At 44.7% G+C, this 25,801-nt stretch overlaps 1 protein-coding gene across 1 annotated transcript in view; it reads right to left on the bottom strand.

The window, feature by feature from the left end:
* The window catches only part of Sox102F (transcription factor Sox102F), a 220,619-nt gene that overhangs the window by 169,785 nt on the left and 25,033 nt on the right, over window positions 1-25,801 (bottom strand). The window lies entirely within an intron of this gene.

The raw sequence follows: 25,801 nt of genomic DNA, 5'->3' as shown, positions 1-25,801 counted from the left end.
CATTTACTAACAACTTATTATCTATATGAATTATACTTTATAATGTGGCGTATAAAATAAAATATCCTTACGCAAGATCGAATCATTATTATCGATGACCGAAGATATATTCACCTTGTAGAAATGATAATGCTTTTCGATATGCAATTCGTATATTAATCATAGCATAAAAAAAAACGGGCAGGTTTTTTGGTTGACGGTCACTGATCAGCCTGACGCACATGTGTAAATGCTTTTTTGGTCTTGCCTGCGGATGATGTCTCAAAAGTATCGAAAGCGTAAATCAAACGCACCAGGAAGAGGTACGTGTGTACCGCTGCGTGGCATCTAGACATGTTCGTTCTTCCAGAACGCGCTCCTCGCGCGTATTTTTGCGCGCGGTTACCAGAGACCTGTCGCCGTGCGCGCGTAGAACCCGGCGGCATTTCACGCTTAATTACGTTCCAGTAATTCCCGGATCGTCCGGTTTGCTGGTAGCCCGTTCGCGGACGGATTATAATTTATGATATTAAATATCGAGACGCGCATAAATGAATGCCCGCTTGCATGCGAGTAAAGGCGCAGCGGCGAATGGCAGCTGGTAGTCGATCGAAAGATTTACTCCTCGGTACAGGCTCTCGTCATGGTGGTCTTAGCTTCGCGCGCGGTTTTAATCTTTCCGATTTCAGCGACCATGCGAATTTATTCGTCGAGCGTGCAACCGTGTGTCGTGATCACATTCGCAAGAATATATCAAGTATAATTTCCGCGCTGCTTTAGTTTTATATGGAAACGAACTTGCGGAGCATAGAATGTCGCCTCTAATAAGCGAGATACATTTATTCTTAACGTGATCATATTTTATTATTATCTGTTAAAAACACCGTCATCAATTTTCAACAAATGAAAATAATTGATATATTAACAGGTAGGAGATAAAAAAATATATAGATATGATTATAAATATACTTGGAGATAAAATTGCGCGTGCCGGAATGTACTCGTAAAAAGTACCAGCCTGTTGAATCTTTTACGTAGGTCGTAGGAGATATCCTGGCTCTCCGCTCAGAGAACGGACGTCAAAGGGACAAGGTGTAGGGCGTGCGTAATGTGCGCCTGCAGTCTCCAAGTTGTTCACGTGGGCCGCTCGAGATATCGAGACAATCCCGAATGCACGCGATTCCATTTACTAGCCGGATAACCAAGCCAGCTACTGATTTGGCACGCGCGCCCTAATAAGGAGTCACAAAGAACATCGACGAGTGAAACGCCACGCTAAATGCGATGCTGTTTATTTGCAAAGTGCGAGTTTAAAGCAGGTGCAACCGATATTCTAGCTTTTATAACCCGCGCTGTCGAGCAAGAGATGGGATAATACAATTTATTCCGAGTTAACGAGATGCGATGCAGAAGCATTTTCAGAAACGGTAACTGATGCGCGCGCGCATTAGTCTTCCAAACGTTATCCCCCGGATTCTCGTATCGAGAGTAATTAAAGTAAAGACCGACTATATTGGACATGGAATTTAATAAAACGCGCAACGCCATGGTAGGTTTTTGCCACCACGTCGACGGTAACTTCGTAGGAATTTCGAATAACATACATATTAGCTGTAAATGCGTTTCCCTCGCGATGGAGCCGGGCTACACTCGTAATACCGACTTTATTTCCGCTGTGCTCGCGAGAGTGAAACATCCGCCGCTTCACTTTGAAATGAACATTTCGTATGGTAAGTTCCGCGAATACCGCAAACTGACGGACTGCGTCTTAACGCGGCTTATTAGAGTAGGTACTCCGCGAAGCGTTGTACGTACGAGTAACGTAAAGTAACTTGCCGACCGGTAGACACATACACACACATGCACACTCGCTCGTACAACGATCTATACGCAACGTACGTAATGACGTACGGTTGCTTGATTGCCTTATCTGCCTAATGAAACGCCTCGCTAACTAGCACCGTCGCAGCGTATACGCCTTATGTAGATATTGTTATATCTGCATAAAACTCTTTTTGCAATGGCACTTTGGTCAGTTTTAGCTTGTTCGAATTTACATGATGCAACGCGCCGGCGAGTGCATTCGCGATGATAAAAACTAGAGATGCGTCACAGTGCATTTTTTCGAGCGTCATGTCGCTTCTCGCAAAGTGCGATATTTGTACATTATAAAGTTTTCGTTTTGACGTGATTTGATTTTTATAACAGTAGCATATAAATGTAACAAATCTGCATCGCGGTAAATTTACACATTGTATGCGTATTCATGATACAGCTAATAAAAAAGATGTTATCAATTTTCCAATCTTCGGTTTAATTTTTATATAAAATCCTTTCCGATCATATCATCAAATTAAATGTTCCGTTTAAAAGCTATCTATAGTCAACCTTGCACACAAAAAAATTGAGCAGCTAAATTGCAGACTCGTGCCGTCGTGCAGATACGCCGCGCGCGTCTAGTTGAACGAAGAATCGTAACGCGGTAACCGATATTCTATTCGCACAGACGGTCGTTTAAGATTACAGTCGGAGCTTACGCATTCGGTGCGGCACAACCGCGCGATTTGATGAGTATGGTTCTCCGCTGTGCCTAATAACGTCTTCAGAGCGCGTAACAGCTTTGTGCGGAGCTATTCGACTAGCCGACCATCAAGCATAAAGGGAACGAGTCGCAAAGGGAAAATATAAATCATGCAGCGTCTACTGGCGGTGGTAATTTTCTTCAATTTCCACATGTTCATCTTCCACAATGTGGCATTCTTGCTTATGAAGCCGTCCGGTATTATCCCTTTTTATTCCACTCTAGCCCATCTTTGTGATTATTTTTGAAAAAAAAGAAGAATTTTTTTATAGCGCCTGTGGGTTTATCATTTTTACAAAAAAATTAGTATTGCAATCTAACGTAAAAGTAAAAATGTTACTTATATATTTTGCAAAATTCTATATATAAAGAAAGAGTTCGCCCCATTGCGTTCTATCGATATTTGATCTGCGTGAAACAGAACGAGACGCGACGGGTTCTCGCACACGTACTCGAGTAGTTGCCGCGGCGAACGACGCGAAGATCATAAATGATCGAGTACGCGGCGGCGTGGCGTATCATAAAACGCTCGATGTTGCGCGGTGGTGCTGTCCGCAGGGACGGTGGTACCGTAAAAAGACCAGCCCGTAACACGGCGTTAATGCGATGTAGGTGAGAGGTTAAATACGTTCCCGCTTCATATTTCTCGGACGTCCGCCAGTGACTCCGCCGCGCGCTTTGTCCTTCGTCCTGCTATTCTCCTTCGGCGCAGCCAGGTGATAGAAACTTAACGAGCCCAGCTCTATCCACCTTTCATCCTCTGCCTCGCCTCGCGTTCCCTTGTTTGCTAGTACCAAGCCTCTCCTTAATCAGCTGTTGGTCGTTAATTACCGGCCAGTAGCGCTCATTTTAACGCCTTACAGACCATCTAATCGTACGGATAATTATCTAAAGTATTTGTAATTTCATTTCTTTCGTCGTCAAAAGATTTCGTGTTAATTCTTCCGAGACCGAAGCACGAAGTAATCCCGATCGTTTTTTCTAAATTTTTTAAAAGATGTATTAAAAATCTGATTTACAAAGTATAATGTAAATGACAACCACGTAACAATAGTCATATGAGATTAGCAGCTTTCTCGATAACGCAAGAACACGTCTTCTCTCCCCGCGCAAATAGTGTACCCTACACGAGTTGGCCGTGTCCGTACACGCGCGTACGATTACACGCATGTAGGAGAGTCCGACGAGATGTAGGAGCAGCTCGCTTCTGTTCAGAGGCAACCGGTGTGCTTTCTTAATATAAACGCGCTGCATCATTACCGGTGGTCGACCGGCGCGCCCGCCGGCGCTCTTTGTGCTGGGTATAATTTCATTGCTATCGGCGCGCGCGCTTGCCGCTGCGAGTCGAGTCGAGTCGTGTTGAAGTCAAATCGTCGGCGAAATCGGCCGGGACGATTCCCGCGGCTCTCGCTACACCCGAGCCGATCCGTCGACGGAAAATAGGTGTCCCCCTCGTTGACTCGCGGCGTTATTAATGACAGAGCTGCTTAGATGCTGTTTAAATCTTGAATTCGTAAATGTCTCACGGCAAACGCGAGACTAATAAGCGCGCAAACGCATTTTGAAAATTTTTATGTATACGCGTATTTACTTTTCTTATTTTTATTTATATAAAATACTGTTAAACATTTAGAAATACTCTTTTCACTGACCAAAATCTCATCTGAGCATGTATACGTTGTAGAAATAATCTAAAGATATATTATGGAATCGTTTAATGTGCTAATGCAGTGGATAGTGCATTATTCAATTTCGAAAGTTTATAACGTTATTGCTCTAATTTTCCTTCCGCCTCGTTGCACACCGTATTATAGCGTACTGTTAATGAGCATTAACTATCCGGGCTTTGGATTTAATGCTGCCTGATAGGGTCACTCGCCGGGCAGAGCCAACGCGAGCGATAATTTAGTGGATCGTTAAGTCGCGAGATTTCTATGCTACGCTGTAGGTTGGATATCACGAGTCTATTAATGTCGAGAGTAAAATCCGAAACAAATCGCACTAGGATCAAAATGCACGGCTGTGTGCGCTTTCCTGGTTGCTTGATTATGGTACTGTTATTCCCATGTAAATTGTCAAATTGTTTGATAAATATAATAACATAAAATATTTAAAGTTAAAGTTAAATTCAACAAGCATCATTATTTGCTGCAAATGACGTCAAATAAAAATATGAATAGTGAACAAATTAGTTAATCAAAACGAAATATTTAAGTCGCGCAATAACGCAATTCGATCAACTTTGCCGAGAATACGAAATGTTTATTTTTCTCGCAAAATGGAAGTGGAGAAAATAAAGAACCGATATCAAGGTTGACGAGAGGGACAAAAGAAATCTCTTTATTAACATCGCACAGAGCGTGCCAGAGCTTTCGGTTATTGAAATCAGAAGGGTAGTTTGTGGATGGGTGGTGGCCGGGTAGGTGGGTGGTTGGCTGGTTGGGTGGTTGGGTTGGCTGGCTGGTTAGCTGGTTGGTTGGTCGGAGCGAACGAGTGAATGCGGCCCCTTGTGAAAGTTCCCTTTACCTTGATGACAAAGAACCGAACCTCACTCAATGGAACGGACGAATGGTTATGGAAACAGCATTTAATTTGCATAGAAGGAGCCTCTTTGTCGACTCGCTGGAAGTCGGAGTGCTCCTCGCTCGTTCGGGCACTCTCTCGCCCTCCCTCCTCTCGCGCTCTATTTCGCGTCCCTCCGCTCCGCGATGAAAAGGGCATTGTCCTTTATCTATCATCGGCTCGATCGTATATTTTATTCAGATTACGCGTCGCCCGCGTTCAAAACGGCGAATCTCTTTATGATTGCCCATCGCCGCCCATTGTGACGACGCGAGGACCGACGACGGCGCTTACGTAAGGCGGATTCGAGCGAGGCACTCTAATTAAGGACGCGCGTGTGTAAGTAGGCACGGGAAGACCAACCGAGGTACTCTCGAGGGTACTCCGCGAGCTATCGAAGGACTTCCAGAACGCGGTGTGTGGTTTCTTTTCCTGTGATCGTGGACCGAGCGGAAAAATCGTATAATGTTTGCGTCGTCAAATAGAAGGCAATATCGGCCCCTCGATGGACTCGATGGCTTTGAGTGTTAATTAATAAGATTGATCATTAGACTGTCGAAAGAACATGTACCGGTATGTTACGAGATCGACGTCGTTAAACTTCTTATATCGACATTACAGGCCGACGTTGCCGTAACAAACACGTGTGTACAACTCGCCCGCGTGTAGGAGTGCGAGTGAGGCGAAGTGAGGTAAATGAGTGGAAGGTAATCTGCGGTGAGCTCGTGCGTGAAAGGCTGTTTTGCTCGGGTTTAGTAATAAAGGCCTCTCCGAACATCGATCAAGGAACTTCCGACGGCTTTTCATTTTGTCATCCACCGGTGCATCTAGCTTATGCGCGCGTTTGTCTTATAATATTATTACATAATTTTGTGTAAAATATAACAAGAAAAATATTTATTTTCGCTAGAAATTACGCGAAGATATAGAAAAAATTTTATCTTTACACAATGAAGATGTGTGTATTAGACTTTCATTTCTGTGTATCTCAATCGAAATTTCTTCATTACGCGATATTGTCCGAACATTAATGTCCAGTCTCGGAGAAAAAGCGCGCAAAGGGACTTTTTGCCGATATAACAGGGAGAATCAGAAACGAGTGGAAGAAAATATCCCGATATTCCATAGAGAGAATCGACGATTGTTTGCGCAGGGTAATCAGGCGACATCAAACGAGCCGATCATCAAGTGGAATTGTTTACCTAGCTTCGGTTCCCGCGGGGAGAGGTACAGTCTGGGTGGGCTCGGCACCCCCGTCTTTGTCACAACAATAATGTTAATTTATCTCTCTGCTTTCGTCTCGCTCCCTTCGTGCTCTCTTTCCCTCCGTCTGCTTCTCTCTCTCTCTCTTTCTCTTGCGTCAGCGTCAACCACGCTGTTCCCGTCTCCACCGTTGGCGACAATTTGCCGGGCACACAAAAAGAGTTGACAACTTGAAAGGGAAATCGAGCCTATTGACACAGGAAGGGCACGGAACGGCCAACGCGCGCGCCTCCTCCTGTTCTGTCGAGCATAATACGTTGGACGCGGAGAGCCCCTCGGTGCCGTTTTCGTTCGGTCGGCGGAGCACAACATTATCACATGGACCCACGGCCTCCTGACCCTCGTCCTTCAGACCTTACATCTCACTTCCCCGCGTGTCGTTGCCGTTTTCCCCCCCTTTGCTCCGCATCCGTCTGTTTATCCCTCTCTTAATTCCAGGATGCTTTTGGGATTTGCTTATTGGAAACATAAATCGCATGCACGAGGAACGACGACAATCTCGAGTAAACAAGCCATTAAAACGACCGACATTTTTCTCAATCTTTGGACTTTTACCCTTGCGATGCTCTATTTGTTGCGATAGGGATGTTCCTTCTGTTGCAAAATTGCGAAGTGTTATTTTTTTTTTAATTTGTACTTAAATTCTATTCTCGTTTTGTTTTTACTTTATTCTGTTTTTCTTATACAGATTTGTTTCACTGGTTTTATTTGACTTTTTTCCCCTTCATTTTCTTGTCTCTCCATCTTTTTATCTCTATTCACTTTCCTTTCCTCTCACTCGCTTCTTTTATCGCGTTCTCGTTTGGCTGAAGAGCTATATGGATCGATTCAACCGGCGGTATCAACAGGCTATATCTAGAGCCCTGATCAATCACGATGCGCTTTTGTTCCATCCTGCTTTCTAAGCCGTCTTTGTACCTTCACTTTACCACTACGCTATGATCTTGCATTCATTATCCCGCATTTTTTCTTCCCCTCTCGTTATCGCCTCCTGCGCTATTCTCATCCATTACGAAAGATTGCATTCCGTAATCCGCTCTTTCACCATCCCGTAATTTATATATCGCAGCCTCTTTTTAAAGTGTGAGTTTAACTGATGAGAACAATAAAAAGCGCGCTAAATCGCGCGGTTTTCTTTCCCAATAATTTGCTCGTTAAATAAACTGCGAACTATCGCTGAAATAAATGCATGAGTGAATCGCAGTTAATCTGTGTCCTGTTCCGTCAATATATGTGATAAAACACGTGAGGCGGAAAATTCTACCTCGTGGTATGATCCCCAAATAGAGAGATTATCCAATCAAATCTGAATGTAGATAGGCTGCGAATCACGCGATCGAACAACTTGACTGATTTTCACGGTTGCCTTCGCCGCTCGCTACCATCGTCCGCGAACGTCGTCGTTTGTGAGGATGTTTGTATCCCGCTTTCCGTTTGAGGGGCGAAAACTACGCGGCTAACTCCGACTGATTCGGCGACGCTGTGCGATGCCGCGCAATCCGTAAAGCCCGAGACACAGCAGACGGAAGGCGAAAGAGAGAGAAAAGGACCGACCGGGGGGAATGGGAGGGTAAAGGGGAGGGGGGGTCGTCCGGTAACTCTCTGGAACAGAGTTAGTTGATGAGTCTGTGGGTGGTTACCGTCGTTTGTCGAGGAGAAGAGCGACGAGCAACACGGAACAAGAGGGAAGCCGAGAGGAGAAACGGGAAACGAATGGCGGAAGAGGAAGAGGGCGGAGGGGGAGGTGAGCCAGCAAGGCGGGTAGAAGGCGGACAGAGGGGAGCGCGGGGGGAAGGAAAGGGAGAGAGAGGGAACACTTTTCCCGCGTCTATATAGATATTTTCATGGGCGTTCACCGCTTCTCAAACCAGTGGCAGTGCCCGGGCCACCCTTCTCGGCTCCTTCAACCGCTCCCTTAGCGAGTTACCTCTTCGTTACCGTCTCTTTAGTATCACATGAACCAATAAACATCTTCTTTGATGTACGGCGCATTAATTAGTAAACGACAAAATTGTATTTAAACAATGCCGGAAGACTCGGCACGGGAGAGCGCCGGGAAGGAAAGAGAAAGAGAGAAAGAGATGGGGAGAGGGAGAGACAGCAAGAAGGCGGGGGCAGGCGGACCGGCAAAGTAAGCGCGTACAAACAAACGGCGGATGCCTCGTCGTTACCGAGGTCGTTTGGCACGATGATTCGCAGTACCAGCCCGCTCCGTGAGAGGCTGTCGGGAGGGTGGGAGGGGTGGAGTGTCGGGGATGGTCGGCAAGAGAGGTACTGATAGATCTTGTTAATTCATGAGCCCGCCTCTCGCCGTGCCTGAATAATTGTTAAGCATAATGTTGCTCCCTCCGTTGATATTCAAATTAAAGGCTTCGCTTTCTGGGACGGGAGTAATTAGTGGCTTGTACTTTGCAGCGGGCTCGCTTGCGAGATTGACCTATTTGACACCGTCGCGCCCCGGTTAGAAGAGCATCGGAGCATCAGTTTCCGTAAAACGCTGCGAAAGTCTTTATCGTGGCCAGCATTAGGGAATAATGACTGTTTTCTTTTTTCTTGAATATGCATATTACTAATAATTACGCGAGCACGCCGCAGCGGACGTAATGCGAATATAATATCACTTCAAAGAATATTGCATTCTCTCGGACGTAATTTCGGGAGTCTGTATGAACGGTGTGTATATGCGGAGCGGCGAGTACCTGAATGGCGGAATAATAACGGAAGATTGCTGATTCGTCAAAGGGTGTGTTCTGCGTGAGGACTCATTTATAAATAGCCGCGCGGCCCACCCTAGCGTGCAGAGAGACCAACACTGATTGCGAACATCCCACGTCTATTTGTATAGCTTAACCGAAGCGAATCGCAGGCCGAATATCCCTTTAAAGGATTACATCTGTACGGCGCTTAGTAACGGGCGCATCCGATTCATTTGTATCTGTCAGAGGATAAGGGGGACTGTTTAAATCAATCAAACGCGCGTATGGTTTCGCGGTTGTATATCCGCAGGTATTAATCGCCGATGCGCATGCGGAGTGTGTTTTTTTTTAATGACTTTCAGCAAATACGTTGATATCCTATCGAAGATTAATTATACGCTTGTGCGACTAAACGTCACCATGTTAGTGGAAATTGGATCACGCGAGTGCTCTTTAATCACATTCTCTTTCTACCGGTAAATGGAAAAAAACCTTGTAACTGGACGTTTTCAAACTAGCGTTGGCACGAAAAAAGGTGGCGATTTTAATAAAAAGAGAATGAATCTCACAAAGCCTGATAGGTCGACGATCGAGCGAAAGAATTTGAGATTTTGAGATCCGTGAAAGAGACTTGTGGAACGAAATCATCGAATTTTCGATATTTTCGCAGTTTTCGATATACGGAGACGACGTCGTGTCTGCAATACAGTTTCTCAACGTCATCGCAGTTGGCGCCGAGAGAAACTGTATCCAAACTTCCGTCAGGCGCACTCCATATTCCTGCCTTCCTTCCTTCGTCACTCGAAATTTCTCGCAAGTTTCTCATCGCGGCAACTGTCGGGCCCACTGTCAACACCGATATTAATTAGTAGAATTCCGCCGTCTGCTGACACGGCGGGCCGATTCTTCCGCGCAGCGGAAGGCGTACGTATCATACGCCGCGAGCGGTACGCGCCGAGCTCGCGCACACACAGGCGCGGGGTGCCCGCGTTGAAACGCGCCCATTGGTTATTACGTTGGAGTCAACGACTCGATATGTGTACACGCAGATTGCAGAAACTCGCGGAAACTTATGCGAATACGCGGTCGTTACCCAGAAGGCACGAAACGGAAGCGTATTCCCGAGGCCCGGGCTGTTTGTTCTATACGTAAGATCCCGCGCCGTGCTGTGTATCTTGGCCCGCCGATATCTCCTCAGTCAGGAATATTTAGCCAGATGAGGAGACTCGAACAAACGCCTCTAAGGCTTTCTATTAAGGCCGACTCTTTGATGTGAGCTACCATGAGGCGCTTTCGTCCCTCTCCGCCGCGCCTCGCTCTGTCGATCTTTCTCGCTCCCTCTGCGGGACTTGGCGCTCCTTCTACCACCTTTCGCCGCACTCTATTCCACCACCCAACAACACCACCCGTGCGACAGAGCATTCACCGACAGACGAAGGAATACTCCCTGTATATCGATCTCGGCGGATTTCATTCTACCGAGTCTACGTTCAGCCGTGATTCGCGAATCGACGTATACCGTTTGTTTGCACTAATTTATAACTTCGAAGGGCGTATTTACGAGTTTAAATAGGTCTAACGACAAAGACTAATTCGCGTATAAATTTATCACAAGATATTGTAACTTTCTATTCTGTCTACGAAAGTTTGCACTGCGATGCGATATCTACAACATTTTGCGAAAAGATGTCGATACGCGGGACGCTCAATCAAGTTCGCGCTTCGTTATCGCTCACCCCTTCATTTGCGTCTACGTCCCCTCATCTCGCAGCTCCAGACATCTCTCGCAGCTTTTACCAGGAAGATCTTACGGTAAAGCACGGTGCGCGCGGGGGTAATCTATCCGCTCGTGCTCGACCGCTACGTTAAGGTAGGCACTTTAAATTCTGCCCAACCAACGACGTCTTAATAAGTGCGGTTACGCGGGTACTTTTCTCGAGTCTTTTTTCCCCGCCTCTGCGGCCGCGCGCGCAGGTAAGCGTATATTGCATGCATCTAAACGGCCGCGGATGCACGTATACGACGTGCGTGTTTTCAGCGCACATTGTGGTCGCTGAAATGGCTTTTGTGGCCGACCAGGTATGCCGACGATTTTCTATCAGCCGAACGCAGTTAACATTGACGCTTCGAGCATCCCCCGGGTACGCGCGCACGCATGCACTACGACCGCAGGTAAATGTATCTAGCATACGTTGATACTTTGCACTCCACAAATTCCGCGCCTACTGCGTGTTTATGGGGCGTGTGAGTTAGCGTCTCAACGAGCGCGGGACCCATTCGAGGTTGTTTGCGGGCTCGTTGAGGACAAACCGGGAACGCGCGCGAGATGGAAATTGCGTAAATCGCTTCGCCGGACTTTTTCACTATCTTTCAGCAGATTAATATGACTCGCGTCAAAGCAGGTTTCGCTAATGTTATTCGATTTTTAGAATACCTACTAGCTACGGCTGTTATCGTGCACGGCAGGTGGAAATGAGACACGTAATTAATTATTCATGCAAACGTTTACATGGAATTAAAGCGGTTGTCGCCTGTTTGGTCTTCGTTCTTTTTACTTTCATAATTTTCCGTCCGTTTCCAACATGAAAATGTTCTTTTCATAACTTTCCCTCATTAATTATTACTGCGAAACAAACTGTTTTATGCTATTCGTCGATTCTTCAATCTATTAAATCAAAATATTTCTCTTTAAAATGTAAAACGTGCAAACGTACATAAATATTTCTGTCGCTTTTGCTTCAATAATGCTTGCGACGCTCGCAGAACAGCCGCGACATGATGACTAAGCATGAAGTCAGCGCGCTCGGAGCAGGTACCGGTCATCTCCCGCCACGTGGATGCTGCTGCCCATTACACAATGCGTTTTACATCTTGGTACATTGCCAGCGTAACCATCTCCGACCACTCGTCGGAGGACGTCGCGGGATTCTCCGTAAATCGGAAATACCAGCACGTGGCGGTCACGTCGGTGCGCGGTCGCCGTAATCCTCTCCAGAAATTTGCTCTTCTCGGTTTGGGATCAACGGTTGCGCATCGAGGATAGCGTCACGATTTACGTGTAAGCGATAGGCGAAGGTAGGCCGCGTTGAAAAAGTACAATGGACACCTGGTTTACGGAGATCTCATCTCGCGCAGCGAGAGTGATGGTTCGCCGCGGGCGCTGCCGGATGCTGGAGCCGCACGGTGCGCGCCAACAGTAGGCTAACTACGAACTAGAAAGTAGGTCCCTTCTCACTTCTCTTGTTCAGACCAGCGTCTGAAACGGGCCGTGAATCTAGATGGAGGACTTCGACAGAGAGTATACTTGTACGAAGAGAACCGGGCTTAAAGAACGCACACCTCGCGAACGGACGAGCGAACGGCCGGGAAACGAGCGCGGCTCGATTAAAACACACGTCCGAGAATAGGATGTCTAATGAGGCTTTGCGTAACGCGAAAATGGGCTCGCCGGCACCCCGTTTACGGTAGCACGGTATAACGCCGCTCGTAAAAGCCTGATGACGCGCGCTCCCTTTCTCAGCGCGCGCTTCCAAGTTGCCAATTCAGAAGACGTGTGCGTCGCCTCCTTTCTCGCGCGCGCACCGCGTACCTCGTAATGATCGCGCGACCGTTTTTAGAGTTTCGGATCGATTTATGTCGGAATAAATTGTCTCGTTAGATTTTCCTTCCGTAGCGCGAGTTTAACGGCGCTACCGATTGTACCCGAACGCTTCAGACATGTTCAACATTTTATCGAATAAATTTTTATTATTTTTATTCGATATTGTAGACGAGAAAAAAGGACAATGGAGTACGTCGGGATTCGCTTTTCGAATTATCGTGAGACGCGGAAGTCTCCGATCTGCGACAGTAAGGCGAAATTGTAAGAAACGCATCCTGCCGCTCGTTAATTTTGCTTTACTACGGCTCGTGCAATAATCATAGATTTATGACATTGAGACGTAACCGGAGGATTCGTTCTCTTCTCACCGAGGATACCGGTGTCACCCGAGCAAGACCATTTGTATCGGCCGCGTGACGCCACAATGGAACGATGCAGACTTTCTCATTAACTAACAAAGCGCACGGCGATAAATCTAACGGCTCCGCCGTTAATTCGGTTCCGCGCCTGCCCGCGTTTGATACATTGGAATATGACATACCGGGTGTTACATAAACACGTTTTCATTACGACTCGACCGGGCCGCGACCACAATAAGATATATTGAAACGTGATACGCCGTACCGTAAATATTCCGGTTGTGATTTAAGCGGGAGTCCCGGCGCGGGAGAATCCACGCCGTACGTCACAACCATTTGTCTCCACCGTCTGCAGGTATACGAGCTTTCTATCTTGATTTCTATGCCCCGACGAGCAGTCGCGGGTTTCTTACACGATACGCGCCTTGTCCCGTACTGCTCCACCCGAGTAAAGGCTTCTTTGCGTGTCACGAAGTCGCGTGTAATTTAATACGCGTGTAAATCTTCGGGCGTGCGATCTCGCCGGACGTTCCTTACGTTCGGGAAGAAAAATACGGCGCTATCGGTCGAAATCGGAAGAATCGTTGTTTTCCCAAGCGCGACTTTGCGGATGCGATTTTGTACCTGCGTCGTCGCGCGCTGAATTCGCGATTTCAGATACGTCCTGAATCTTCAGGACATATATCTACCTTTGTTTACATTCGACACACTAGCGGTTGAAAAATCACGATGTTTTCAGGTTTTTTTCAATAAGATGATAGCAAAAATAAGAGCAAATATTCCTAAAACTAATTTTGCATATTCTCCTTTCAAAAGTATCATTGATATCGTTAAGTATCGATCACAATGCTTCCATTCTTTACGCTCACCGATCTACACACGAGAGAAATATCTTACGAATTCTTGACATTCTTGTCAATAAAGTGTTGCAAGCCAATAGCCGATATTACTAGGTGCATGCGCGTATGTACCACTGAACGATTTGACTATCCTTACTTCACCCACCGCCACCTAGAAAACAAACACGGCGTCCTCGTGTATATACACACACCGCGCGGCTCGAGGCCGAGCGAGGCACATCAAATATCCATACAAAAAGTAGGCAGGCACTGTTTAAACGTCCACAAAGCAAACTAAATAATGTTAAATAGCGGGGCGTCGTGGCCTCTGCTCACCGTGTTTGTTATAACATTTACTTTCGTGCGCCACTGTTAGTCGGCTTTACTGCCGACTGTGGAAATGTGCCTGCCAGATATCCTTCGCGCGCTCTTATGACTCCTTGCCGACATTGAAATAACTTTACCACGAAAAGCTATCTGGATGAAAAGCTACATCCTTCTGTAATGCATTATTTTAAATATCTGGTACGAATGTAAGTTATAAAACTGATTACTGCGATAGAAATCGATATATTTGTCGCACAATCACGCGTATTATACACAATTTGATAAAAAAAAATCGACGTACTCTGATAAGATAATTCTAGGTTCGCGAAAATTAGTTTTACAAAATATTAACTGCAACATTTAAGACACAGGTTTTCTTAAATAAGTCGCTCTTGTACTGTGATCTCATCAACATAATATATGCAAAGTTTCTCTCGCTTGCTTTGAAATGTGCATCGATTTTTATGCAATGCGCATTGATTAATATTTATTAATAAATTATACACGATGATGAATAGGTATATGTATATATTTTTCATACCGCGCAGAAATGCTTCCACTTACATTTGTAATAGGTTCGACGACTTTACGACAGATGTTGGATTCTTTCACCTGGTCGAACGCGCGATCGAGTTTGTAGAAGATCAAGCCTTATAAGAACGTTATCACGGGATATAGGAAGCTACCAGAAGCAAAGGATCGTATATGGTCGTGGCGAGACTGTCGGTGATGCAATGCTACTGTTATGCGAATCTTCGCGCAACTTTGCACGGCGCTCCACGCTCGTCAGGAATAGCTCTTCACTCGATACGATCCTTCGCTCCAAGTGCTTACTATAAATTGGAGTTAGATTACAATCGCGCACAAAGAAAGGAAGGGAAACGCTTGTCCGTTACGTTGACAGTAATTTAGAAACTTCAGCACCGTCGTGTCCCATCGAGCAGTCGAGAGGACATTATCTTAAGAACAGGCTGACCTGATTAGAGGAGAAGTCCGTTTCAGAACTTTCCTCCGTGAATGGGTTTAACAAAGAATTCGCGTGACGACATCGGCGCGCTTCTCTTACCGCGAGGGACAGCGAACGATGTGTATCACGGCGCACGTATACATTTATGCGGGAGCAAAGAAAGCAGCGCGTGGAGTGCATCACTCGTCGCGTGAGTAGACGGCATACAGTATTTCGGCATCTTGGCACGGCCCCTCCCCGCCGCGCCGCGTAGAGAAGACGCGTTTCTATAGAGAGACGTTAAAATCTTTTCGGCTAAAGACAGACGCGGGCTGAATATCAATCAATCGACGCCCCTTTACAACCGCACGAACGTGCGGCCGCGCGCGAACGTAAACCCACCCGGTTTAAGAGAATTGTTACACTAAAATCACCACATGGCCGCGTGGAGTGCGGGCCGAGGACGGCGCGAGAGCGCCTGGTCTTTTGAAGTGCGTCGAGGGAAAATAGGAAACGGGCACTTTCTCTACGGCCACTCGAATATTACTGTCAGCCGTCTTTAAACGGCCAGCAGATGCGCCGAAGCAGTTTTATCCTGCTGAAAGTGTAAATCGCGGTACTGACGGCGCCGCATCCTGGTTTAATATATATTTTTGCGCCAACGTGACGGCGCGTGTTTCCGTATAATGTTCTTGCTTAATTCTTTAATGTCGAGTTGATCGTATTAAATATGTATACTGCTGCTCAGTTGAAATTGAAATATACGTGAATGTAATTTAAAACTTTATTCCGAAAATCTCTTCTTCCAAAAAGTATACAAACAATTTATGAATATTTATTATGCAAATTTGAACGTCGTGTAAAGTAATTAAAACCACTGAATAAATAAGAACAATGAAATGCTAAATTATACGCGTGGTACGATTTACGGGACTATTTCCGCGATACTGAAGCATTAAACAACGAAGATATGAAGTGCAAAAATATGCGCGCACTGCCCGTATTTATTTGCATTGCGAGATCTCTTTCATCTATATGCATGCACTTACTAAAGTTGACGATCGCGTGAAGTTTCAGAAGCAAGTCGCAGGAAGTCGTAACTCATTCGTTGTTACGTTAACGTTTATTAGTTTGGCCTTTAAATGAAAATTCGCACGAAACAAGAAGATTCTATTAATTCTCATGATATAAAGTGGCATACGTTTGCAGTAAGATTGTTACCTATCTTTACATCTTTCTCTTGTAATTGCAACTGTTTCCTCTTCTCCGTCGTTTTGCACCGAACCAAATGGGAAAAGAATGTTTATCTCGCCACGTGCGTATCGCCGATTCGTTACGCTTTTGCAAGTTTTACGGAGATATACCACGCGAATTCTGCGCGCATTACGGTATTATCAAAAACAACGAAATCGAGCGCGCGCGATTTTTCATTGGCTGTTTACGGCAGCAGCCCGCTCGCTGCGCACGGAATCTTGAAAAGTGAATCGCGCTGTCGTTATTAGGATTAATAAGCCAGACAAGCTCAACGAGATGAATTGCGTAAGATTAATACCTGCGCCACAACCAGCGCAGGAGAGATTACCGATCTCATTGGGCCGCTACCTCGGTAGCCGTGTTCGCGCAAGCGAAAAGCTGTTCGCTTAGGAAAAAGAAGCATAGCCGCGAGAAGGAAATCGATCGAGATACGGTGATTTGCATTTCTCCCTTGGTACTACAGAATTGCTTCGGCTGTGCAAAGGAAACAAGTTGAAAATATTAAAATGATATAAGTATCCTGGAAGCGCTGATTTTAATTTTAATAATGCACTCTCTGATAAAATTAAAATCAATTTCTTTTTAATTTTCAAAAAAGTGAAAGAAATTAATAGAAAAATTCAAAAACGTTGGGAATCTTTAGTTTTCAATATCAAATATCTCAGTATTAAAATCCTAGAAAGAATATTCACGATTTCTAATAATAAGAAAAAATTTGCACCTTCTTCAAAAACGGCTTAATGCTACTCACAATATTAGATATTATATTTTAAAAATGTAAAAAATGTTTTCAACAAACTTCAAGATGTGTGTGTGTGTGTGTGTGTGTGCAATGATATGATCGCCGCACGAATACCGCGGCGAAGAGAAAAAGCGAGACAAGAAGAAGTTTCCCGAGCCGACACCATATACATTGAGATTTTATTTTAATAGTTTAATCGAACGAGCAACATTCCAATTAACCGGGTCTCCCCGGCGGTCGGCGCGCGCGTTTACAGCGGCTATTATAAAACTAGCTTGTTCAAGCGAACACGAGTCGACGAGCACGGATGATAGTGTGTATCCACACGCATGACAGTACGTTTGTACGCGTCTGTGCATTCGCGCGCGGAAAAACCGAAGAAAAATTTCGCACGTAATAAAACAGCCGCGCTGGATAGGTAACCGTGTGTCTGAACTGCGTGCGCGCGCTCGCGAATATATACGCGTACGGGAAAAACGACTTTGCATCGCTCTCGGTACACACATCGGGTACCGGCCAACAACAATTATCTCTAATAGGCCGCGATGCTATAAATCGACATACACGCGGCAGCGGCCGGCCGCCCCGATGAAATCGGCCGCTCGAACGTTTGCGCTCGCGCTTGCACAAACACCAGGATGGTAGAAAATAGAAACCGCTCTTGCTATATCCTCCGACGTTGTCCGAGCGCCGTGCGTGCTCAGTTCAGTTCGGTTCGGTTCCCCTCCGCGCGCGAGAGCCCGGAGATGGAATCCACCGGGTTGTGTAAGTAGCGGCACCTGACTGCAATGTTGATGATTCCAGGGAGAGAGAAAGAGTAAGAGAGAGAGAAAGAGACGAAAGGACTCGGATGAGAAAGTCAGAAAGAAGGAGGCGAACAGGTAGATGGGTGGTTGGAGATGTACGCGCGTGCATAAAGGAAACCGAGCAGGAGAGATCATTCTTCAAGACGGACGGAAAGAGAGAGAGAGAGAGAGAGAAAGAAAAAAAGGAGATCGGTTCTATTCGCGTCTGACAAGCGGACATTCGGTCTCTCAAATGAATCGCAAACACACGCGGCCGTTTCGCGCTCCGCACGAAACGAAAGGAAACCAGCGGATAGGAAATTGTTGCAATAACGATTTAATCACCGCACGCATGTCGACCGGTTGGCATCGACGGATGTTGCCATTTATTGTTAACACTATCGAATCCTTAACACGAAGAGATGTCGGCCATTCCATCAGAATTTCACAGGTGACTAATGATTAAAATGTAGGAAACGGGCGATTTTTAACCGGAGAAATGCCTCCCGCGGAGATTCAATTAAAGGGTTAAGAGAAAACGAGAAAGGAAGAAGAATGGTAAAGCTATTACAACGCTATTATATCATGTCGGCTCTTATTACTATCATACATAGTCGACTATTATTAATCGTATCCCAACGTATCCTTATGTATCAATAATGATTGCGTCCATAAGTTGCAGATATGCCTAAGCGTGCTTAGATACAAGCGATTTATACATGTCATTCAAAGACGTAGGAAATATACGTTTTCATTCTTCGTGCCGCGACCGAAACAGATGTGTAAGTAAAGTAGGTCTTTAATATCTCAACAGCTGCGGCATCACCGCTGAATTGTGATTGTAACCACGCGCATTATTGCAATAATATCTCTAATCCGTACGAAAACGTATGAAATATTGAGACAAGAAAGTTTCATCTAACGTAATGTGCGAGGAACGCGTTGGGTTTTCAGTGCGCAGACGAAGCAGGAACAGCATCGGGAAGCGGAAAGTAGGTCATCGCTGGTCCATCGTAACTCAGCTACGTGTAATAGGCGTGATCGAGATTAAAAGTGACGTAGGGGAACGATCCACTTTTTTCTTTATGGTCCGACAGAGCCGCCAATCTATTCCGTCGGATCAGTATTAAACACAAAGCTCGCCTTACGTCAGAAAAAAATTCCATGAACCGCCTGTACGATATTAGAAGTTAGATATTTAATCTACGACGAGGCTAATTTAATTCCGTTAACATTGAGCGTTAGTGTGAAGCGCTCAGAATGCGTCTGTAAATATCTCACAATCAGCATTAGACATTCAATGTTTTGTTATAGTGTGACTTATTTGTGGCCGCATTGTAAGAATTGTTTTCTAAAAAAGAAGTATACTGTTTTAGATTAAAATAGTGTCTTTATATTCGCAATTCTTCTCTTTGCATTCCCGAGGTATGCAACTATACCTCTTCATGATGTTCATGAGTACATAATGTCATTTTACCCGCACGCATTTATCTGCGCTATTCGAGATGCTGTTTACCATAGAAGTTTGTATGACATAATAACGATTACAAATCGTCGCGTTCAACGAGAATGGCCGCGGCGGAGTGGCCGAATGAAGAGATCGAGCGATATGATCTCACGGCGATCATAAATGCCGCCTGCGCGTACGCGAATGCCGCGCGCGCGCGCGCGCGCGTTATCTGGAGAACGAGCTCGCGTACCGGGCGCGTCATAAGTCTCGCGCAATTATAGTTTCCGTATTTTCTCAAGCGGCCCGGAGGATCGGCTGGTAATGAATCACGCGGACAGTATAATGCGTACATGGGCGCGCATTGTAATGCACGGTGTAAAAAGCCGTACGCAGAAAATGTACACGCGTACGGGCTTTAAGTTTTGCGGCCATTGCTGTTGGCAATAAATAACGCGCTCAGTCGGTGAGCGAAAGAGAGAAGAGACGCTCGGCGGAGAGAGTGAAGTGTGTAGATAAGAAGATGGAGGAGCGAGAACCGGGATCGGTGGAAGAAAGGACGATGAGGGCGAAAAGGAGAAACGAGCGGAAGAAGAGATAAAAGGAACGGACGGAGAAGAAGGACGAAAATCTCTGAGTGAGATTCACGGAGGAACGGCTCGATGAGGAATAGCGAATAAACCAATGGGATTTTTCGCAGGATGCGTGAAACATGTGTTTTACACATCAGTTGTATATTGCTTATGTTTCAGAAGGATATTGCATATACAATTTCGTTATTATAATAAATATATTATTAATAAAATATTACTATCTCTCCTCATTTAACAATCAAAATAGAAAAAATTTTAGTCATCAATGTCTTACGCTTCAGATCTCGTACTGGCTAAATCAATCCGAGATGAACAATGGATGAAAAAGAGGTTCGCATTATACATCGGGGTAGAGCCTGCTCTATGCAACGAGTGCATCTGCATGAGAGGGAGAAAGCGCGCGGCGCGGCCTCGCTCGTGCGCGTTACAATGCTCGAGAGAGCGAGCGGATTTACATTATCCGCGGCTGACCGCGAACGTCTCAGCTTCCACTAATGTGTGATAATGGACGTACGTGAATACGCGCGCTCTCTTGCGCGTTCACCAGCTCGCCGCCGCTACTTCGTAAATCCGGACGAGATGGACGGGCCGCGGTGGAGGAGCCCTCTCGTCTCGAAAGATGCCCGCGTCGTTAGAGCGTGCGAGAATGCAGAATGCCTTGTTTCCTGAAGGCAATTTCTTGCTGATATAAGTCGTCGGCATGCGTATCGCGCTCGAGACCGGCGCTCTTCAGAAGCTCTACAGAACCATGGAAGCATGCTACGCCGCGGAGAATGAAGCGCAACGAGCGTCTTTATGTCGGGGCGCAAAAGTTTCATGATTAATTGATTGAAGATGTTTCTTTTCTATGTCTAAATTGCGTTTCCACATCTGAATGTCCAGACACTATGCTGTTATCAGACATCGTTTGTCAAAAAAAAAAAAAGGGGGGAACAAATTAAAAAATAATTTTACCTGAGGCCACGCGGCAAAAGTGAATGAAACCGATCTCAATCTCGTTACGGTGCTTTAGCTCGAAGATACGAAGGAGATTTGTGATTCGAGAAAATGTCTCGCCAGCAAACCGGACGTCAAAACAAGAGTAGGTGCCTTACGCAACCGCGACGAGCGGTGCGTATCGCCGCGCGCTTATCGTACTATGATTTGAATTTCACTCGGAACCGAATTGAAAAAAGGCCAGAGATACATGCTGCATTAGAAAGCGGGTATCGATGGACAGCCCGTAATCAAGATGTCTAAACATCACGCAAATAAAGGTAAGAATATGCTTGAAAAAATTTCTCAGCTACTTCCATTCTCACGTGTTACAGCGCAGGTAGTGAAATAATTATTGCTAAATGCGGATGGTACCGACAGTAATGTCATTTTATATTTCCTGCCATCCAATTTCTCTAATCTTACACACATGCTGCGACGATTGAAGCTTGTAAGAGTAACGGCAGATTCTCACAGATACGGCGGGATAAATTCAATCGCGGTTATCTAATTATGTAATTGCACGGTTAGGAATAGGCAGAAACGAGAATTTCCCGTAATAGAAATGTTACAAGAAACGATCTGTCTGCATCAGCCGTATTAGATATTGGATATGGAGATTCTTTCTTTTCATATAAGAAAATTGTAGAATATATAATCTTCAGTAATATAATATATAATATTATTAACGAGTTTTTACGTTTGAAAAAAAATACGTCTTGTTTAATCTTGTTTAACGTTTAACGCGATGTTTTAGAAGGCGATCAAAATTCCGGCATTGATAATAAAACGCACTATAAAATTACCAACAGAGATTAAAATTTCCCTTCTTCAAATAAAATAATAGTTAATATTGAGTTAATCAATTGACTGATTAAATTAATGAAATCAATATTAAATAATAATTCACAGAATTCTGAGAAAAATCGAAAGCAAGCTTTTCATTTAGTCTCATTGTATGTACGTAAAACAGCAAAAGGTTGTACTTGATCTTGCACCCCGTTTACGATGTTTTTATTTTCGAATTCCGATTCTCGTACAACACGTCACACACGCTATTGTGCGTACATAGAAATAAAAAGGAGATTCTTATTCCACCGACAATCCGGGGATAACAGTGATTACGCCGCACGGAATATCACGTTTCGTTTTTGTGCAAGTCGCAGGTACAGGCTCGTATCTCTTCCACCTGTGCGCGGGTTAACCGCCAGAGAACGCATGCAAGGGATCTCCCGAGGAACAGAAGAAAAGACGGTAAGACCGTCCGACCACGCGGGCCGCGACCGGATAGGAAGAAGCAGCCACGCACGGAGGAGTTGAGGAGGGTCGTCCCATTGTTGTTTGTCTTGCTGAATATTTTAATTGGACGTAGGCCCCGGTGCGTTATTTATCGTCTAACAATGCTCGGGAGACTGGCAATTAATTACGTTGTTTTGCGTTACTTTATATGAAGATAGCAGGTCGATAGGAGTTAACCGGCTGCGAGCAACAATGGTATACAATGTGCAATTAGCGGCGGCGGGCCCCCGGGAGAACAATGTGGGAGTCGTCGGACGGCGCCCGTGCGCTTTGCGTGCCACCGCGGTATTACGAGGACTTTATGCGCACGTTCGTGTGCGATTCTGTGCGCGGGACGCGTGTTCCAGCCAGATACGTTAGGCGTCGCGATTCAGGGTTTCTTTCGCCATCAACACGGGAGACGCTTCAATGCTTTTATCCCCGCGGCTTGAGGTCGTTACGGGAGCATCGCGCGGTATAAATTGACGCCCGACGATTACGTATTAAAGTAGAAGAAGCCACGAGAAGAATTAAGTCCCCTGGTGTATCGGTGAACGCTAAGGTGCTCGGCGCAACAGCGCCACCGGAAGAAACATTTATCATCTGTAATTTTAATTATAAAAAAAAAAAAAAATAACGTTAGAAAAGAGTTTCGGTCGACAAGATTTTTCGCATTAGATATTATTGAAGTGCTGAGGGTTATGATTGTACATACACGCAATGTAAGTCTTGAAATTTGCCTTGGCATTCGCACGAACAGCCCTTACTTGCGTATCCCGCGTATTATATTAAATAATTCAAATAGATTTTATCGTTACTCAAAACAGCAGTCATCACCCTTACAAGGAACTCCGGGGAATGTATAGATATCAGAAACAATCGTCCGTACAATGTAATGCCGCAATCACTGGTGTAGTATGTAGTACGTTGATGTGCCGATGCTATTTCAGGCTAACCTACCGAGATAGAGAGATGGGAATATTTGATACGCAATATAAGAATCCGCGATGTGTGCGTTCGTGTAGTACAATCGTGTCTGGTAGCCGCAGACGCGATTCCACGAGACGGCCGAGCCGCGGGTCGCGAGTAACGAGCTGCTGCCCGCTGAGAGGGACACGTTTCTCCTCTTTGTTCCCCCTCAGAACGGCTCACGGCCTCTCTGTCCTTCCACGTGTACCGGCGCATCATACCCGTAATCCGTCCGGATGCGTCGACGATTGTCCGTTTAGCCGTTATGCACCCTTCCTTCCCGTTATAATTCGCTTCGCCGAAACACGATGGAGTCCCTGTTCGAGCGCCGGAAGTGTAACTTTGTTGCTTAAACACTACGTACTTTCGGGATAACGCGATTGACGAAACAAGACGGAAAATACGATTCGCCGATAATGAGAAATAAAAGAATATTCATTTCGTTATAAGCGAAAATACAGCATTTTATTACAGGCGGGGTGCGAGATGGGGAGTTTTTATCGCGCGGCCCATTCGACTGCTGTTTTATATTATTTTTCCGATCAAATTAAGCCACTCGTTTCCTGATCGAAATTGCTTTCTGTGCCACGAAATGTACGGAAAATTTGATTAGAGTTGACAATTATGATCAGCACATGTATTGAAGTCTTTTAAAAAGAAGTATCGCATTGTTAACATATGCGCAAAACGTTAAAATTATTGATGCGCTATATGTAAGTATATCAAAGATTAGTATGAGATAACAATCGAAAAAATATAATTTAATTAAAATTGTAGACATTCAAAAATATGCAAACTTTTAAAAGCGATTTTCATTAAATCTTTTGCTTAAAAATATGTAACAAAAGTTTCTCTGGAAGAGTTTAAAAGACTTAAGACGGATAATTTGAATCGCTTAGTGAAGAATAGCACATTCTGTTTCTATACAAACGTGGCAGTGGCATTAGTGATTTATATAGTATGTAAATTAATTTCTCGTAATTAATAAATATGTCAGCATAATTTACTGCATATTACCAAAGAAGCTGATTTATCGTCGAATTTAGCATACAACGCGTTGGCAATTACAATGCTTACGCGCGAGGAAGGTCAGTTTTCATTGAGCATTCTTGTTGAGGGGAATTAATGCTAGTGGATTGTATAGGGGATTGGTGGAACAGCCCGAAGGGCTAACATCAATGTCACCGGGTTTCTCTACGAAAACGGCCAAGTAAATGTAATTACGGACAAATCAATGGCAGGGAGTTTAGTATTGATCGCTCAGGAAGAAATTGAGATAGTCACTATGACGTTTCAAGCACAAAAAAATAAAATAAAACGTTGTTTATCATGTTAAAACTAAATACTATGTTAAAAAATATATATACAATATAGATAAGTACCTAAAAAAAGTTCAAAAACGTTACTGACTTATTTTTTTAAACGATACGTAATTAATTACAAAAAAGTCACGGTATTTAGTTGAAATTTTGCAGAAGAAAGGGTGCATGATCTTTGTTTTCGTAACAAAACTTTCGTAGTTCGGGGGTTCGCAGAAAGGAAAGCAACGCGCATCCGGTGCACAATCGTTGCCCAATTAACTTCGTCGTCGGAGGGTTGCCGCTAACCGCAATAATAACCGTCCTGGAGAGTGACTGGCGCCCTCCGCGAGATGATGTGAGAGCGAGATCGTTTCCTCCTCCCCTAGCGGCGCGACACTTTATCAGCACCACCGGCAGCCGACATTGTCATTTGTACACAAAGCTCGTGCACGTTGCCTACCGATCTCTTTCTTCCCACTCTCTTTCGCTTTCGTCGATCTCTCTTCAGTTTTTTTTTCCCCGACTTCCTCCAGCCATCGTTAGTCGCGACCACGCGCACGCGACGACGACATATTATTCTACCACCGACGCTTGCTCTTTAGAAATTTCTTTCTTTGTCTCTGTAGAGATGCAATGTAGCTTTCCGTTACTCCTTGCCCTTTGTAGTTTTGGCGCGGTCGTTGTCGTCAATGACGTTCTCGCTGTTGTAATTCTTGTGACGCATAAAAGATTCGCAACGACGCATAGTACGCGGCATAAAAAATGTAGGCTTATGCTCCTGTCGAGTTTTCTAAAAATCGTGCAAACGCCATCCATTTCTCAGCAATTGTGCCCAGAAATTTTGCAAGTGTTACTTTCATATCGAAAAATATAATAAGAAGATATATTATATATATATTAAATTTCTATTTCAAATTAATTATCGCAAATTAATTATATTATGTTATTGACAATTATTATCTTGCTGCAATATAAGTTTCATATTTAGATAATTTTTTTAGATGAAATTTCTGATCGTAATTCACATGCTGATCATTATCATATGATATATATTCGTATAATATGGTATTTATATTCTTAAAAAGGATTTTACTAATCCTAACGAATTAGTAAACGGTCACAGTATTGCTAATGAAATTGTAACAAATAAAAAATTATAATTAATACATTTATCCCTTGGGAAATCGACAGATACTGATATTAGTGATATTAGAAATTTATTATATATATAATTATGCAAGGTCTCGTCCGGATGGATATAATTGTAGTAGCGTTCCGCTGCGCTATCCTCAACAGGTTTTGAA

This window comes from Linepithema humile, chromosome 7 (assembly GCF_040581485.1).
Source record: "Linepithema humile isolate Giens D197 chromosome 7, Lhum_UNIL_v1.0, whole genome shotgun sequence".
Lineage (NCBI taxonomy): Eukaryota > Metazoa > Arthropoda > Insecta > Hymenoptera > Formicidae > Linepithema > Linepithema humile.
This window is presented reverse-complemented; position numbering and strand designations above follow the sequence as displayed.